The sequence below is a fragment of the Urocitellus parryii genome, chromosome 10 (assembly GCF_045843805.1).
Source record: "Urocitellus parryii isolate mUroPar1 chromosome 10, mUroPar1.hap1, whole genome shotgun sequence".
Taxonomy (NCBI): Eukaryota; Metazoa; Chordata; class Mammalia; order Rodentia; family Sciuridae; genus Urocitellus; species Urocitellus parryii.
Window position 1 is genome coordinate 79,574,898 of NC_135540.1, and position 18,270 is coordinate 79,593,167.

The 18,270-nt window shown below is 41.1% G+C and overlaps 1 long non-coding RNA gene across 1 annotated transcript; it reads left to right on the forward strand.

The window, feature by feature from the left end:
* The first annotated feature begins 64 nt into the window (after positions 1-64).
* On the forward strand, positions 65-18,069 carry LOC144257251 (uncharacterized). The gene is made up of 3 exons (XR_013344401.1): positions 65-142; positions 13,257-13,333; positions 18,028-18,069. It is a non-coding gene; the product is annotated as an uncharacterized LOC144257251 (long non-coding RNA).
* The last annotated feature ends 201 nt before the right edge of the window (positions 18,070-18,270 follow it).

The window sequence follows — 18,270 nt, forward strand, 5'->3', positions numbered from 1 at the left end:
ATAGCTGGACCCTAAGGAATTGCCTTTCTCTTTTCTTGTTTTCTTGCTGGTGTTTTAGATGCCCTTCCCCAAATGTGCAATTATCTCAGCAGAACGAAGAAAGAAGTGAAACTGCAGTGTGCATGCACTACTGTGGATAAAGGTAGGCAGACAAATTGAGGGCTAGAGGGCAGTTGCAAGGTGCAAACTTTGTCAGGCCCCTGTGTGGCCTCCTTGGTACCTCTGTGGCCTCTAGTGGGGAAAATTCAACAGGTCTTTCAAACACTGAGACTAAAATCAGCACTTATGAATCGTTTCATCTTAGCTGCAACAAATGACTCAATTGTTCCTCAGTCTCAACAACAAAGCAACAATAGCAAATCCACCAGAAGATGCCCTCCTTCCATTCCTAGGGAACAGTGGCTTGTCTGGTGTGGCAGCCACTCCAGCTTTGTGAGTGAGTTGACCTGGTCACTCATCTAATATGGTTTGGGAGATCCAAGATGTGTGTATGTGCAATGACCACAGTCAGCCTGGCTGTGTAGCTATCCCATGTGTTCTTGTCCCAGCGGAAGCACGGCCTCCTCCTCTGAATAGAAACAGATTACAGCTCACACCCTGGCCTTCTAAAAGGGACTGTCAACTCCAAGCCATGTCTTGTAATTCAGTCACTTCAAGAAATTACTGATTCCCTTGAAAGATAAATAATTAGAATAAACTTTTGTTTTTAACTAGGTGACTATGTAGTATAGCTTCATCCATATGGTTTACACCATTTTGTTAACTTTGTGCTTTGATTTGTGTGCTCTTGTCAATTGCTTTTGTTCATGGTAAAACTTAAGCCCAAAGCATATGTGTACCCAGAAGAGAGTGAGTCTTCATTTCCCTTGGTCAGGAATTCAGTCAACAGACATTTCCAGATGACTTTGTGATGGAAGCTACAGAGACAGCTTTAGGCGAGCTAGATACTTGCCCTAAAGCATCGTGAAGACTGATGAGGCCTCAGAGCCTGGACTATTATGAAAAGTGGAGCAGGATCTAACCACCGCGTTCCCCGAGGTGGGGGCGAGGGTCAAAAGAAACCTCACTAAGGAAGTGGGATTTTATTTGAGCTTCTTTGGCAAAGGCAGTGGGGAAGGGAGGGCTTTTGAAGAGGGAACAGCAAGTGCAGGAAAGGCCCTGAAGTGTCAGAAAGGATGAAATGTACCAGAAGCACAAAGAAAGCCCACAGAACCGGGAAGGTGGGCAGGGTCTCGGCGTCTGTGAGGACATCTGGACTTGAGCCTCAGGGGAATGGAAGGGGATGAGGTTTCTAAGTCAGGCATCCTTGATTTGTGCACCATGTCAGTCTGCAGGCTTTTGATTTTCTGACCGTGACCTTGCCTAATGGTTGACCAGTTATACACGAGCAATTCCACCCTCACTTCTTAGGAATGTAGGGGAGCCCTTTAAACTTCCTTTACTCTTTATCACATTTATTTGTAGGATATAATGTAGATTTTAAATAAACACCTAAAAAAATTAATGAAAAAGTTATACTTCATATTTATATGAACTTTCCCATATTCTCCTACTGGGGCAGGGCAGAACGGTACAGGATCTTTGGGGTATGGAGTTTGAAGGCTGGGTTCAAATCCCTGCACTGGATCTTTTGGGCAAGTTCTTGATTTTTCTGTGCCTTTGTTTCTTCATTTGTAAAATAGGTAGTAACAGGACCTCATAGGCAGGTTTACCACTTCATGGATCATCCCCAGTGGGCATTTTGGAGCTGTAGGAGGTTCCTAGCACAGGTCAACATAAGCAGCACACTTGAAAGAGGGCTAGGTGCATAGTAAGGGCTGCTTGATGCCATTATCAGGATGCTTTTATTTATTCCTAAGGAGACGAGAACCACCAACTGTTTTTCAACACTGGCATGGTTGAAAGGGAGAACTGAGAAATATTCAGAAACCCCATGAAACCGAGGCAAACTTGAAAGTATTTTAACTTGGTGAGGATTATCTTTTAACAGAAAACTAAGCAAAGACATTAAAAAACTAAAGACAAATACTTTTGGTGGGCAATACAGGTTAAATACACATAGAAGTATTTTTTCAAATGGGAATGAAAGCCATGGGATTCACAGATTTGGGTATTGATCTGTCAGAAGCATTGATTAGGTGAATGCTTAATTTGGATCTGATTATTAAAGTAATAATTGCTCATTAGAAAAATTTGGAAGAAAAAAAAAGAAAGCCATTCAATAGCCTACCATTAAAAATAAGCACCATTGGGCTGGGGTTGTGGCTCAGTGGTAGAGCACTTGCCTAGCATGCACGAGGCACTGTACCTCATAAATGTAAAATAAGGATACTGTGTCCATCTAAAACTTAAGAATAAATATTTTTTTAAAAAAGCACCATGAACATCTTATACATGTTCCTGTAGTGACTGTAATATGCCACTTTTCTGCAAATTCAGTGAATAAAAATGTATGTGTTTATTCATACATATCTATTTTCATACATATCTATCTATGTATTCATTCTACATATCTAGTTTTCAACATTAAGGTCTATAGGTGCATGTGTGTTAGCTTCCTAGAGATGTTACAACAAAATACCACAAGCTGGTCATAATTCTTGGGGTCAGAAGCCTGAAGCCTTCCCTCTGAAAGTTCTAAGGAAGGATTCTTCCTTGACTCTTTCCACTTCTTGTAGCTCTTGGCCTTTCTCGGTGATCCTTGGATCATGGCAGCAGAACTCCATTCTCTGCCTCTTTCTTCACATGGCCTTCATCCTGTGTATCCCCCCCCCCCTCTGTCTGTTCACAGGACCTATAAGGACACCAATTATTGGATTTTAGCCCATCCCCATCCTTGCAGTCCAGTTTGAACTCATCTCAATTAATTACATCTGCAAACATTCTATTCACGTTCTGAAGTTCCAGGTGGACGTGAATATTTTGTGCACACTCTTCAACCCAGTGCAGCACATGATGAGGATCTCTGGCTTTACAGTGTAATGTACTACACTCCAGCTCAGAGGATCCAAAAGTGCGGAACTTGAATCTCCTTTTGCTAAGATTGGCAGGAAGTCCAGTCTAGCTTCCTTCTCTAGCTCCATGAGTGTCTGCTGATGACTGGGATAGAGATGGGTGCTTCTGGGGTGGAGTTGAGTCCTGTTCATTATCCAGGACCCAGGGAAGGAAATCCAATCTTCATAGCATCATAGAAATTGTAACCTGAGTCTAGCTACTGCACAGAGTTAGACTGAGCCTATGAGTGAGCTGTCATATTGACCAAGGCCATCGCAAAGTCAGTACTCCTAGGGTTACCTCCCCAACATACTCCTATCTTCTGAGGTATTCTCCTGGGTTAGACTCATCTCCCTGCTCCTGGACCAGGATGATTGCTGACACCATTTCTCCTTTTTGGCTCACAGTACAACTAACCACCAGCTCCATCTCTCCCTTCCTTCAAGGTAATTTTATTCTAAAAGACCCTCTGCCTGATCCTAATGGTGACTTTAGGGCCTTCCCAATCTACTCCAGAAGAGTAGTTTAACTGACTTTCAGGGATAAGTTGTTAGAAGGAATCTTGGTCACTCTGGTCAGAAGGCCCCAGGGCCCCTTATGCAAGTGAGATGTTTCCTTCCCTAGAACAATAGGTACTAAGCAGATCTGGGAGAAATTCCCTGCTCAGCCAGAGGAAATGAACTGTCCTTCCCTCAGGCAACCCATGCCCTACTGCCTCTTGCCTTTTCAGAACAGGTAAGCAATTATATAGCCCTTCTTCCCAGGAGAAGGGAAGAGTGTTTGGAAGGATGGTGGTCTCGTCCCACAGACCTGGAGGTGCCTATGCAAAAGCTTTCAAATCCCCCATTCCTTGTGATCCAATTTTGAAATTTAGTCACTAACACAACCCTATTGCATAGATGTGACTCTTCAAACTTTCCCCATTTTTTGGATACATTTGGATGATTTCCCATCTTGAATTAGCCAGGATAAAAATCTTCACTCACTGAATAAAAAATGTATTGAACATCTACTATATGCTAGTCATTGTTCTTGTCCTCGGCTCACATTTCAGTGACAGGAAAAGAAGACATCAAACATGTAAATGGAAAATGGAATGATGGTTATTTTTTTTCATGTTCATTTTATTTATATGTGGTACTGAGGATCGAACCCAGGGCCTCACACGTGCTAGGCAAGCACTTTACCGCTGAGCCACTACCCCAGCCCCTGGGGAAGGCTTTTAACGAAGTCCAGCAACCCTGGCTTGAAGATTTGTCCTTTCATTTTCTTTTGTTATTATTTTGCTAATTACATCATGTATGAAAATAAACAGAAATCACTCCACGAGATGAAATTACCACATAAATCAACATAAGTACATTTTGTACAAGTGAATGATGAAGATACTGGATTTTAAAAATCAATGGTTGCTCAAAAAACAACAATTAAGATTATATCCACTCCAGGAAGTATGTGGGATTCTTACTGAAAGGATGACATTGAAAATTATAAAAAAGCAACCACAAAAACTGTTCAGTTGAGATTCGGCTGGATCTATTTGTAACAGATTCTTGGAAGATTTGAGAATTTTGTACCCCTTTATAGTTTTGTCAACAACTAAATTGACACCAAATGAAGACTAGTGGGACGACTCAAATTGAAAGAAAAATTTCACAATCTGTTATTGCAATTTAATTACTAAAAAGATCCTGCTGCCTTTTAAATACTGCTCTGACTCAAATACTTAAATATTTTTGTCAAGCTGAGAACCAAGTTCTTCATGATTTTATACTTTAGAGTAACAAATTGAAACTTTTTAGGTAGCCCGATAAGTAAAGTTCTCAAATTTAATTCAGTCACTTATTTTATTTATTTATTTGTATTTGTTCTTTTCAGGTATACATGACAGTAAGAGTGTGTTTTGAGGGCTGAGGCTGGGGCTCAGTGGTAGAACACTTGCCTAGCATGTGTGAGGCACTGGGTTCGATTCTCAGCACTGCATATAAATAAATGAATAAAATAAAGATCCATCAATATCTAAAACAATTTTTTAAAAAAGTATATTTTGACATATTATACATACATAGAGTATAACTTATTCTAATTAGGATCCCACTCTTGTGATTGTACATGATGTGGAGATTCACTGTGGTGTATTCATATATGAACATAGGAAAGTTATGTCCAATGCATTCCACTGTCTTTTCGATTTCTATCCCCCTTCCTTCCCTTCATTCCCCTTTGTCTAACCCACTGAACTTCTATTCCCACTCCACTCTTGTTGTGTGTTAGTATTCACATATCAGAGAGACATTCTACCTTTGGTTTTTTGGGATTGGCTTATTTCACTTAGCATGATAGTCTCCAGATCCATCCATTTACCGGCAAAAGTCATAAAGTCATTTTTTTATGGTTGAGTGATATTGTACACACACACACACACACACACACACACACACACACACATATATCTCACATTTTCTTTATCCATAGGGCTCCTAGTTTGGTTCCATAGCTTAGCTATTGTGAATTGAGCTGCTATAAACATTGATGTGGCTGTGTTGATGCAATGTGCTCATTTTAAGTCCTTAGTAATATATACTGAGGAATGGGATAACTGGGTCAAATGGTGATTCCATTCCTAGTTTTTTGAGGAATTTCCCTACTGCTTTCCAGAATAGTTGTACTAATTCACAGACCCACCAGCAATGTATGACTGTACCCTTTCCTCCACATCCTTACCAACATTTACTTTTGCTTATATTCTTGTTTGTTGCCATTCTGACTGGAGTGAGATGGAATATCAGTATAGTTTTAATTTGCCTTTCTCTAATTGCTAGAGATGTTGAACAGTTTTTTACATATTTGTTGACCATTCATATTTCTTCTTCTCTGAAGTGCCTGTTCAATTCCTTTGCCCTTTTCTTGATTGGATTACTTGTTTGTGTGTGTGTGTGTTTTGTTTTGTTTTGTTTTTGGTGTTATTTTTTTTTTAGTTCTTTATATATCCTGGAGATTAATGCTTTATCTGAGGTGCAGATTGCAAAGATTTTCTCTCATTCTGTAGGCTCTCTTTTTACACTCTTGATTATTTCCTTTGCTGTGAAGAAGCTTTTTAGTTTGATACCTGAAAGAATGAACAAGGCTTGTCGTAGGAGCAAATGCCCGTTTATTGAAGAACAGCTCTGCATATTTATAGAGCCAGGGGTGGTTTGACAGTTGGCATGGGGTGCTTTTTGATTAGAGGGTAAGGATCAGGTGAGCCAGCAGGACTAGTCTGATTGGTGGGTAGGGTTAGGGCCTCTTATTTTCCCAAATGAATTTCATGTCTGCCTTTTCTATTTTTATAAAGAATGTCATTGGAATTTTAATACGAATTGCATTAAATTTGTATAGCACTTTTGGCAGTATGGCTATTTTGACAATATTAATTCTGCCTATCCAAGAACATGGGAGGTATTTCGTCTTCTATAATTTCCTTTTTCAGTGGACTAGAGTTTTCATTGTAAAGGTTTTTCACCTCTTTTGTTAGATTGATTCCCAGGTTTGTTTTTGTTGTTTTGCAGGGGGCGGTGAGGCTATTGTGAAGTGGATAATTTTCCTGATCTCTCTTTCAACTGATTCATCTTTGATGTATAGGAACATAATTTATTTATGCATGTTAACTTTGTATCCTGATACTTTGCTGAATTCATTTATGAGTTCTAGAAGTTTTCTGGTTGAGTTTTTTTGGGTCTTCTAAATATAGGATCATGTCATTGGGGCCAGGTGTGGTGGCGCACGCCTGTAATCCCAGCAGCTTGGGAGACTAAGGCAGGAGAATCATGAGTTCAAAGCCAGCCTTAGCAAAAGTGAGGTCTCACTGGTAGTGAGACCCTGTCTCTAAATAAAATACAAAATGGGGCTGAGGATGTGGCTCGGTGGTTGAGTGTCCCTGAGTTCAGTCCCTGGTACCCACACCCTAAATGCTCCAGGATCATGCTGTTGGTAAAGAGCTCTTTTCCTATTTGTATCCCTTTTTATTTCTTTCTTTTGCCTAATTGCTCTGACTGGAGTTTCAAGGACTATGTCAAACAGAAGTGGTGAAAGAGGGCGTACCTGTCTTGTTCCAGTTTTTAGAGGAAATGCTTTCAATTTTTCTCTGTTTAGAATGATATTTGCCTTGGGTTTAATGTACATAGCTTTTACAGTGTGACTATAAAAACTATGGATAGTAGGAACATGTTTTGAACATGAATGGTTGCTGTATTTCCTCAAATGCTTTTTCTGCATCTCTTGAGACAATCATGTGATTCTTGTCTGTAAGACTGTTGATGTGATGAGTTACATTTATTGATTTCCATATGTTGAACCAAGCTTGCATGCCTGGGATGAACCTCACTTGATCATGGTGCACTATCTTTTTAATATGTTTTTTTAAATGATTAGCCAGTATTAAGAATTTCTACATCTATGTTCATCAGGGATATTGGTTTGAAGTTTTCTTTCCTTGATGAGGCACTTACTTTTAAAAGGTGTGTTTTTGGGTGAGTGGTGTGTGTGTGTGTGTGTGTGCATGTGTGTAAGGTGTTGTGTGTGTTTTTTGTGTGGTGTTATGTATGTATGTGTGTATGGTATGTGGGCATATGTGTGGTGTGTATGTGTGTGTGCATGGTGTGATATGTTGGTGTTTTGTGTGCTCACATGTGTGTGTAGTATCATGTGTGTGGTGTGTATACGTGTGCACGCGTGGTGTGTGTATGGTGTCATGTGTTGGTGTGTGTGTATGAATGCATGTGGGGAGTCACATGCCTTGTGTGTGTGCATGTGTGTGGTGTCATGTGTGTGTATATGGGGTGATGTTGTACATGTGTGTGTGCTATCATGTGTTAGTGTGTATAGCATGTGTGTGCTCATGGTGTGGTGTGTGTGTGTGGTATCTGTGCGTGTATGTGGTATCATGTGTTGGTGTATGTGTGTGTGGTATCATGTGTGGATGTGCATGAGGGGGTCGTGTATGTATGCACCCCGTGTGTGTGTGTTCACGTGTGTGGTGGTGGCCATTTCCTGATTATCAATTATCAATGATTATCAATTCAGTGCTCTGTAATATAACTGCCTCAAACTTGGTGGCTTAAAACAGCAACCATTTCACAAGTTCACTCTCCATGGGCCAGGTCGTGGAGCAGCACTTCACTGGTCAATCTTGTCCTCTGTGTCACAACAACTGGGTCACTCAGTGGAATTTAACTGGTGGCTTGTTTGGACTAGAAGGTCTAAGAAAGCTTCTGTGACACATGTGGCTCCTTGTGGGTGACTGGGAAGCTGGATCCCTTTCCCTCTCCTTGTCTCAGGACCCACTCCTTGTGGTCTCTCGGCAAGGGACATCAAGTTTCCTCTTACCTGGCACCCAGGAGAGGATTCCCAAGGAGTGTTGGGGGGGGGAGTTTATAGAACTTACTAGTCTTTAATACTTGAGCCATGAACCTAATACAGGTCACTTCCACTGTATTCTATTGATTAAAACAGTCACAGAGCCCACAAGATTAAGAGGAAGTGACCTGGATCCCTCCACCTCGAATAAAAGAAGAATTGGAGAATTTGTCACCATCTTCAGTGGAAAAAGTTAAACATGTAACAAAGTAAACAGAACAGTGCATGGATTTCCATCATCCAGCCTTGAGAGTTGCAATTCATGGCTGATTTCTTTCATCTACACCTACCCCATTTCTTCCCCATTATTTGAAACCAAGCCCCAGACACCATATTAATTCACCCATTGCACTTAAGTTGTAAAGTGCTATGGTGACTACAGGAAGGAACAACTTTTAGAGGAATTATCTATTCTTTTCATTTCAGAGGCTTTTCTTTTATTAAAACCAACTTGTTCTTACCTCTTAGACGGTGCCTTTCTTCTAAGAAATTTTTATGAACAGCAAAGAACCGCCCTTCTCCTACATAGGCTCTGGCGAAATACAAACTGTATTGGAGTCAAGAGCCCTGGGGTCCAGTCTCTCAGCCAGGGACCAGCTGTGGCAGAATGACAATGAGAACAGCTGACTTTTACGAAGTGCCTCCTTTGCACTCCACATTCATTATTTCAATCCTATTATTGTTCCTGTTTTACACATAGGGTTAAAAAAGTTAAATAACTTGCTCAGGATCAAAGAATGGCATGGGGGTAGGGAAAACTCATCCAAATCACTCTAAGCCTGTTTCCTCCTGGGTCTGACAGATTCAACAGGTTAAGCTCAACCTACTTCACTGAGAATGCTTGACAAACCCCTTTGAAATACTTCAGGTTCAATCACAGAAACTTTTGAATAGTTAATGCATTTTCATGGCTCAAATATCTGAACAAGATAAAATTGTCAATAATCTGGTTCCTCTTTCTGTTCTATTTATCTCACTTCCCTACCCACTTTCTCTGTAAAGATAAATTTTATTTATTTCAATAAATACAATAAAGGTAAATATGTATATTTCTATTTTCACCATTCTTACACAAAAAGGAGCACCTTTATATATTCCATCTATAGTGAAGTTATTCCTGTACCAGCAAATGGTTGGCTTCCTGATCTCTTTTACAACAGACCAGTGGATTACCAGTATGTGGATTATCAGCATTTGTTTGACAAATTCCCTACAGATATACATCAGGTTTTTTCCCTCCAGTCTTTTGTTATCATAATTAAGCACAAAGTTTTATTTCTGTGGGGAAACAAAGATACAGAATGCCTGCTGGCCGCAGTGGTACACACTTGCAATCCTAGTGACTTTGGAGCCTGAGGCAGGAGAATTGCAAGTTTGAGGCTAGCCTCAGCAATTTAGCAAGACCCTGTCTCCAATTAAAAGGGCTGGGGATGTGGCTCAGTGGTAGAGCACCCTTAGGTTTAATTCCCCCCACCCCCAAAATACAGGATACCTGTGTGTGTGTGTGTGTGTGTGTGTGTGTGTGTGTGTGTGTGTATTATAAAAAGGAGCAGTCAGTAGCAGAATCTCTTAGTTCTCTGGTTTATTCAATGCTGTGGTTCCTAACCCATTTTTCTTCCTCCCGCACCCTCAGGCAGGGGGTCTTGCTATATGGCCCAGGCTGGCCTCAAGCTCCTGGGCTCAGATGATCCTTCTGCCTCAGCCTCCTGAGTGGAGACCACAGGCACGTGCATCCAATCCCTTTACCCTCTTTGGATATTTAACACAAGAAATTCATGAGATTCAACTTTGAGAGTCTTCTGGTCAGGAACCTTCAGGCCCCCGAGAATGCCAGCCCATGGATATCTCCTTCTCATTGTCCCTTTTTGCCATCTTTTCTAGGTTACTTGTAGGTTTACATGAGAACATGCTGGTCCAAGGTCTGACATCCTAGAGGAAGAGCTTAGGAAGGTGCATCTGGAAATGTGTGCTTACTTGGTTACATTTGTGCAATTATGAACCCAGCAGGAGTCACCAAGGCGATAGCTTAGACACAGGTCTGACTGTTGCAAAGAGGGAGGTAGGAGGCAAAGTCCCAGGGGAGGTATCTCAGGACTGTAGAAGTTTGCTTGCTTCCCTCTCCTCTCTTGCTGAATAGGAGGTAGTTCTGGAACTGACCTTAAGGAGGCTGTTTGCTGTGGATGATGTGGATGATGTCAAGAATGGCCCCAGGCTTCTGTCACTTCTCCTGGTCACTGCCTGAAATCCAGGCGATGACAGCTTCATTTGGATTAAGACCATCTCAGTTCAAAAGTTCAGTTTCAATCATTAATGCTTTAAAATAAATTGTTTTACTTGATCCCTTATGCTAACCTTCCCCCCCCCCCCCCCCCGTGGGGACTAGGACCAGCTGTGATGAACAGAACCTGAGGGTTGGGGGATGGTGCTATTGTGGAGAGGTTATGGTAGTGGGGAGAGTCTGGGGTGCTAAAGGCTGAGAACTCTGAATACCTCATCAACAGAAAGGAAAGGAAGCTGGGGTCACAGAACAGAGGTGGGGAGTCCCCTGGGGAATATTGCCTACTTCAGATTTTTTCCCAAGGGCAGTTCTCAAAATCCGGACACATTGACTAAGAACTGAAATCTGGATCTTACCACTGTATTGTTTGTCTGGGTTTACTATTCTTTAACTGTGAATTTTAATCTACAGATGACAGAACAAGGTCCAGCCAGAAAGCAAACAGTGGTACATAGTTGTTTGGTTAGCAGTGTCATTAGTACTACAGTTTAAACACAGAATATTTTATTTCATGGTCTAGATTTCAAAATTTTCCAACATATCATGACTCCCACGCCAAGAACACAAAGAAATAACTTAGACTGGAGCAAAGATTTTTAAGGAGGGGTGCCGCACATAAACAGGAAGCAAGACAAACATTTTTCAAAGAACTAAGTTAATCATTTCTAAAACTATTCAAAAGAAAACCTCAACCATGTGCATGTGCATAATTCAGTCTCCATCCTCTCTTTTCCTTTTTTTTTTTTGTCCAGGGATTGAACTCAGAGTTACTCAACCACTGAGCCACATCCCCAGCCCTATTTTGTATTTTATTTAGAGACAGGGTCTCACTGAGTTGCTGAGTGCCTCGCTTTTGCTGAGGCTGGCTTTGAACTCAGGATCCTCCTACCTTCGTCTCCTGAGCCTCTGGGATTAAAGGCGTGTGCTAAACTACCCCCGCCAGCTTTCTCTTTTTCAATTCTAAAAAAGGCATCTATTAACATATTTTAAGAAAAGTGAAATGGTGCACAAGGGAGGCTGAGGCAGGAAGATCACAAATTTGAGGCCCACCCTGGCAGCTGAGTGAAACTTTGTCTCAACATAAAAATTAAAAAGAGCTCAGTGGTAGCCTGGTGTGGTGGTGCCTGTAATCCCAGCAACTCGGGAGGCTGAGACAAGAGGATCGCAAGTTTAAAGCCAGCTTCAGCAGCTTAGCAGCTTAGCAGGCCCCAAGTATTTAGTGAGACCTTGTCTCAAAATACATTAAAAAAAAAAAAAAAAGCAGAAAGAGCTGGAGATGTGGCTCTGTGGTTAAGTAACCCTGAGTTTAATCCCTGGTATCAAAAAAAAAAAAAAAAAAATCTCAGTGGTAAAGTGCCTGGCATCAATCCCTAGTACCAGGAAAAAAAAAATTTTTTTTAAATATAAAGCTCTATAAAACAAGTTCATCACAAAGAAATTCAAATGACATTGCCAAAGTTGGAGGAGGTAGGAGGTAGTATACTCCACTTAAATACTCTGAACTGCAGCTTTATCTGAAAAATGGAATTTATAGCAATCCTTTTATCTCATGGGATTTTTTAAGGAATGAAGGAGATAATACGTATGAAATGCTGAGCACAGTGTATCATGCAATCAAATGTCACCTAAAGCCACTATTAGTTCATTATCAGTGACTTAATATCCAGCACAGAATCCACCCTCTTTTGCAAAGACTTCCAGAGTAGTTAAGTCTTTCATTCTAAACAGCCTCCTCCTGCAGCTCCACAGGAGTTGAACCCGTTGTGAGCCTGACACACATTAAGCAGTAGTGTCCTACTTCCAAACTTCTCCTGCCAGGGGTTCTTTCAACACTGGTATATAGTTTCTGAGTCTCCTTTTAATTTCTATTTTATCCCTATCTGTGGACGTCTTCGTCTTCTAGCCACAGCAAACACTGGGCATGGGTCTCTTCTTTTCTTCCCTCCTACACATGATGAATAGTATTTCTCAACAATATTCCATTTGAGATTCTATTTTATTTGTTAATAAGTTTTTAATTTTAGAATAGTTTTAGATTACAGAAAGTTTGCAAAAAAGGACAGAGAATTCCCATATATCCTACACCCAGTTTCCCCATTGCTAACATCTATATTAATATGGCACATAGTCATAAATAATGAACCAATGTGATACATTATTATTAACTAAAGCCCATAGATTTTTCAGGCTTTCTTAGTCTTTCCCATACATCCTTCTTGTAGTCCAGAATCCCATACAGAATTACATGTCACATTACATTTAGTTGTCTCCTTAGACTCTAACTGGAAGAGTTCATGATGAAATTTTTTTTTGACAGGGCCATTCTCTGTGTAACAGACCCAAACCTCCATCTTACTCTTATAAAAGATAATTATACACATACATGTTATTACTTTCACATGAAGATATATAAAGTAAACATTTATTTGAAAGTATATAGTATTCTGTATTATTTGTTTTCTGTGACATAAATGCTATAATTGAAGCAATACAACAATAATAGTGTCAATTAGTAGCAACTAACAGTAGAACTAATTAAACAAATTATATGTCAGAAAAAACGTAACAATGATTTCTTCGTCTGGCACAGTGGCACACACTTGCAATCCCAGCAGCTCAGAAGGACGAGGTGGAAGGATCGTGAGTTCAAAGCCAGCCTCAGCAAAAGTAAGGCAATGAGCAACTCAGTGAGACCCTGTCTCTAAATAAAATACAAAATAGAGCTGGGGATGTGGCTCAGTGGTCAGACAGTGCCCAAGTTCAATCCCAGGTACCAAAAACAAAACCCAAAATCTTAACAATGATTTTAAAATAAGCTTTTTATTACAGAATAGGGTTTTTTTCAGCTTCTACTTAATATTTACATTGTATTTCATTTTGTGCCTGTGTGTGTGTGTTGCTGTGGATTGAACTCAGAGCTTTGTGCATGCGAGGCAAGCACTCTACCAACTGAGCTATATTCCCAGCCCTGTATTTCATTCTTATATTCCTGGGAGGTCCTGTGGTTGAGCTGCAGGAAGCCTGATTGTGGGAAGTGTTTGAAGACTATTTTAAGGTGCATGCTGGTCACCTGTAGAGAACACAGGCCAAGTCAGATCACTTTTGATGAGGGCTGCCTGGGCGAACTTGATAACATTTAACTTTCCCAGTCCTAAGTCTTTCCTTCTATAAAATGAAATTATTTTTAAAAACTCATTTCAAAATTGTACTTAACATATGTGCTTTTGCATGCACTGTCTCATTTAATCCTCAAAACAGCCCCCATTGCATCGGGCCTTTCTATCCACAGACCAATCTGACATTGGGTTCTGTACTACGGACACTGTGAGTTTCTCCGTGCCCTTACTTCCTTGCCAACAGAGTCCTGATTGTCCAGGTGTCCTTCCCTTGGGAAGGAAGTCCCTCACCTTATCTCAGTGGTAATCCCTGAACTGCCAAAGCCAATAACGATTTGGTACTCTCAGCCAGTGACGTTTAAGCGGCAGGCAAACGGCCCAGTTCTGACTAATGAAGCAGGAGAGGAACTCTGCTGGGGTTGAGGGACAGGGTGAGGAGGAACTTCTAGGAAAGTCTTCAGATCTTAGAAAGACACAGACGTGAGACGGTCCTTTGGGGTAAAAGATGCCTAGAACTATGGGAACACTTGGTGATTCTGTGGAGAACTAGCCTGGAGGAAAATCAGCAAGTTAGGATGACAGAGGGGGAATAGGAGAATGGAGGACATTGATGTTGTTGAGTCACTGGATTAACCAGGCCTAGATCTACCCTACCTTAGTCCTTCATGTTACACAGTCATACATCTCCTTATTGATTATCAGGGCTTTCTCTTCTTTGTAGCAGAAAACAACCTAAATCATGTGTCAAATGTTACAGTTATGTTTGGGTCCTTTGGCTCCAAAGGGACCACTGGTTTGCACCCTAGAGTGTGCAGTACATGTAGTCCCACGTGAAGGAAAGGGAATGTTCTATGGGATTCCCAGCAACCCCAGGATTCTCTGGTAACTCTCTTTCTGCTGCTGCCTTTTGGAAGTAGAAGGAGAAATTGCACTATGAGAGCTGCTGGAGCAGAAGAGAACTCTTGATTTAAGATGCTGGAGTGATCCTCGAAACAAATAGAGGAAGCATCAAGCAGAAGAATTGAAATGCCCAGAGAGCAAAACCAAGGGAGAAATACTCAATGAGGAAGTGATGGATGCAGTTTGCATGGGATTCATAAGGCACTTGGGATATCTCAAAGTTCCCAAGGTATGGACGTTGGAGGGAACAGCCCTGTGTACCAGGGCAGGCCAAGGAAGTCTTCTTTCCACAGAGATCTGCTGAATCTTTTCAGGGAAAGACAAAGAGGGCTCAGGGGACTTAGCTATACCCAAGACTCCTAAACAAGAAGGGGCCATCAAGGCTGTGGCCTTCACTCTCCAGGGCAGTGCCTGAGACTTTAGAGAGATTACTCTGTGGGAGGGCAAAGTTGCAGGCCCTGAGAACTGTTTGGAAACACTGGTCAATTGTTAAAAAAAAATTAAATGTCAGAGAAGTTCTCGTATGCAACTCAACAAGGTTTAGAAACCGTATGAGCAAGTTGGTTGCTCTTGTCCCCAGAGGCAAGAGAGTTCTTCTCCGCCTCTTGGAGAAAATCTGGGTCAACTTTGGGGACTTTCTCAATTTGTTTCACTGTGTAACTAACTACTCCAAAAATGAAGTGGCTTAAACAACAACCACCATTATTTGCTCATAATTTTGATATTAGGTCAGAGTTAAGAGTAAATGGAATAGCCACAGCATAGCACACCTAAGATGACAGCATGAAAGTACACAAAGTAGCATCTGTAAGGAGAGATGAGATGCTTTATATATATATATATATATATATATATATATATATATATATATATACATACATACATATTTATATATAGTATTTTTAAAGTATATGATGGGCTGGTGCTGTAGCTCAGTAGTAGAGTGCTTGCCTAGCACTGGTGAGGCTTTGAGTTTGATCCTTGGCACCACATAAAAAACAAATTAGTAAAAAATAAAGGTTAAAACAAAGAAGTACATGCTAAGCATGTGGGTGTGCAGAAGAAGACACAATCACTTCCTGCAGAGTGTATTAGTGAAGATGCAGCAGAAAAACTGGGATTAGCTTGCTAGTTGAAGAAAAGGAAATAAAAGGATATTTATTCTAGACAGAAGGAGAAGCATATACTAACTGAAAAATCTATATGTATTTAGGAATGTGGTAGATAGTCATTCAATTTTGCTAAAGCATGGAGGACTAGTAAAGGTGCTTGGAAGGTTGATGGGCACTAAATACTAAAATGTTGAAGACTATGTGTCTTAGTCCATTTTCTGTTACTATAATAAAATACCTGAGACTATGTGATTTATGAAGAATAGAAGTTTATTTGGCCCGTAGTTCTGGAGGCTGGGAAGCCCAAGAGTGTGGTGCTGGCATCTGGTGAGGGACTCTACAATATGGCAGAGGGCCTCACATGTTGATACACAGCAAGTATGCGGGCTCAGAGCTCTCTTTCTCTTCTTTTGAAAGCTTTAATGCCATTACCAGAACCCCACTCTCACAAACTCATCTAATTACCTTCCAAAGGCCCCACCTCCAAATATAACTAATATGTGAATCTGGGGATTAAGTTTCCAACACATGAAGTCTAAACCATAGCACGAAGACATGGAATTTAGACTTTATTTGGTAAGCAATAGGGAAATGCAGAAGGCAGTGTGCAGGGAGTGTCACTAGAAAGTGATGCTGTAAGATGTGAAATCTGGTGGCCATGGATAGAACAGTCAGTTAGGAGGCTGCTGTAATAATGTAGCATGAGTTGAGACACCTGGAGTTAAGCTGATGGCAGCAGAAATAGAAAGAGATAATTGAGCAAAACACAAATAAGGATTTGTAAACAGGCAACTCCTCTGATAAAAATAAAAGCCCACAAAACTTGATTTTAAACATGCATCCGCACACAATCACTGTGTTTGTAAATAGGCTGTATTTACATGCACACATACTGTAATACATCACATATGCTGATGGCAACTCTCTTCAACTATAGCATTGGGAATTTTGTTCCATACACTATGCAAAACAAGGAGAATAAATAGAGCCAGGGGGGAAAACGCTGCCTCATACCATGAAAGCTTTTGGGGGGTGTGTGTGTGTGTGCGCGCGCGCGCGCGTGTGCACATGCGTGCACATACATGCACATGATCTTGGAATGGACTATGCAGCAAGAAGCTTAAACTATAGATGAATTTCTCAAATTCCTCCAAGGAATCAATCTGTCTCCTGTTACTCTGCTTTCCTTGTAGTTGGACTTAGTGATGAATGCCGGGGACTGTTGCTGATACATGGGAATTCACTGGGTTTGTCTATGGAAAAAACCCTGGCAGTTCCAAGGACAGTGACATTTTAGAGTATTCTTAACAAACAGAATGAACAAGAGCAATTATGTGTTAGACTGATCGGGTTTCCAGCCCTCTTTCCATCATCCAGTCAAGTCTATTGATTCTACCTTCTAATTATATTTGAAGTCTGCACTCCAGCCTCACCCCTCACTTTTTTTTTTTTTTTTTTTTTTTGGTACCAGGGATTGAACTCAGGGCACTCAACCACTGAGACACATCCCCAGTCCTATTTTGCATTTTATTTTAGAGACAGTGTCTCACTGAGTTGCTTAGGGCCTCTCTAAGTTGCTGGGGATGGCTTTAAATTCTCAATCCTCCTACCTCAGCCTCCAGAGCAGCTAGGATCATAGGTGTGTACTACTATGCCCAGCTTTAAACATCTTTTTGACCATGCCTTGTCATGGTTAGTTCCCTTTTTTCCTATACATGTATGTTGGTCAATTGCCTGCTTTGGAGATGCCCTGTCTCAGAGAGTCTGTCCCCACGTTCTTTGCTGAAGAAACAGCAGGCATACGACTCCTGTCCCCAACCATGTCTGGACCTGACCCCAGCCTGACCTATCAGATTCTCTTTCTCAGACTGGGGATATAGCTCAGTTGGTTGGGTGCTTTCCTGACATGCACAAGGCTGTGGGTTCAATCCCCAGGACCACCAAAAGAAAAGAAAAGAAAAAAGCAGATTCTATTTCTCAAGAATTTGGACTTAGGAGCCAGTGATTCTAATTAGCTGTGTTGGATCTGAAGATAGTTTGAGGCCACTTGCAGGAAGCCAAATTGAACCACAGGAAAACAGAAGTGAAATTAGTCTGGAGAAAGAGAAAGGAATTGATGTGTCAAGGTAAGTGGAGATGAAAGACCCCATTATCCCAGAAGGAATGAGAGATGGCGGGGGTGGGGGTGGAGAGAGATCTAGCTACTCTGATTTCTTAATGTTCCTCACCACAGTTCCTGGATGCGCTTCCTGTCTGGGTTCCAAGACATTTCCCTACTGATAATCCCTCCTTGATTTCAGGCAATTTGAAGTAAGTGCTATTCTTTGCACCAAACCTGACTTCATTGACATCCCCAGTATCTATTCCACGACCTCTCTGTTCCTTTATCATAGTACACTGCTGTTGTTTATTTGCTGTCTCTCTTCCTTATTGGGTTTTGAAACTAACTTCCTTGAAGGTGAGAGCTTTGTCCTGT